Consider the following 1,368-nt stretch of genomic DNA (forward strand, 5'->3'; position numbering starts at 1 on the left):
CTCCGCGCATCCGGGGCGCTGGCGAGAGGGGGGATTCCGAGCCCTAGTCCCTGCTGATCGCTTTGTGCCTGGGGTGTCGGCGAGCGAGCTGGCGTGGGGTGGCCCCTCGTCCTCCCCTGGCCGGGCTTCTCGGGAGCGCGCCTGGCCTAGTGTCTGCTCCCTGGTGACCGCCTGCGCCCCACAGCCGTGTGTCGAAGCCCTCTCTAGTGGGGACTGCTGGGTGACTGCCCTCGTGTGCGATCCTTTGCTCTCTAGACTTTGGCGTTTAGATTCACCCAAAGGCAAGATGCAGCCCGGAGAGAGGCTCTGTGCCCTGGCACCTGAGAGGAGAGGGTTGGCACGTGAGGGGAAAATGGTAAAAGCTTCTCCGATTTCCTCACCCTGCATTGCCTGAGCGTCTTCTGTGTGCCAGGCACGGTGACGGGGACTTAGCGTGCAGCTCTGAACCTTGCGCATCCAGCCGTCGGTGGGGAGCTGCCACTCCTGGGGGACACAGCAGATGTAAAAAGTAAATTAGGTACCTATTAGGAGGCAGCGAGTTCTACGGAGAAAAGGAAACACCCCAGCGGGCTAAGAGGGAGGAGAAGGGCCAGCTGGCGCTGTGGGGTATTAAGTAGATGGTGGTGGCTGGGAGAGCAGGTTAGGGATGGATAAAGACTTGCGAGGGGATCAGGGAATCTAGAACCTCGGCCCTCTAGTCGTGCAGCGAGGCGGCCAGAGCGCTTAAATGGAGTGAGCAAGGGGGACATGGTCGGTGGAAATTAGTGCTGGGGACTGAGGCTGCTGCTGCTGGTTCGCTTATTATAGGATCCAGTGTGAGGACTTTCATCTTTTTGTTTGGTAGGTGGGTTTTTTGTTTTGTTTTTTGGCTGTGTTGGGGATTGAACTGGGGACCTTCTCACTAAGCCGCATCCCCAGCCCTGTTTTATTTTAATTAATTTATTTTTTTGTGGTGCCAGGGATCAAACTCGGGACCTTGGGCTTGCAAGGCAGGTGGCACAACCACTGAGTCAAATCCCCGGGCCCCTAATTTTATTTTTTGAGACAGGGTCTTGCTAACTTGCACTTGCTAGTTGTGAGCTTGTGATCTCCCGCGGCGTTGGGGTTACAGGCGTGTCCCTTCACGTCCCATCGTGCCCAGCCCTCCCACCTGGACGTCAGTGGGCGCTGCATGGCTGTTGGACTGTAAAGGGTAGGACAAGGATGGAAACAAGGAGAAGTGTCAGGAGTGTGGCAGAGTTTCGCAACTTATATTTTTTTAAAAAATTTATTTTTATTAGTCCATATTTGCAGTACATAATGATTACATTCATCATGGGGAGCTGGTACATGTATATAGCATATCTTCTTTTTATTTCTCCCCCCCGC

This window comes from Fukomys damarensis, unplaced genomic scaffold (genome assembly GCF_012274545.1).
Source record: "Fukomys damarensis isolate Sample0158 unplaced genomic scaffold, DMR_v1.0_HiC HiC_scaffold_20, whole genome shotgun sequence".
Lineage (NCBI taxonomy): Eukaryota > Metazoa > Chordata > Mammalia > Rodentia > Bathyergidae > Fukomys > Fukomys damarensis.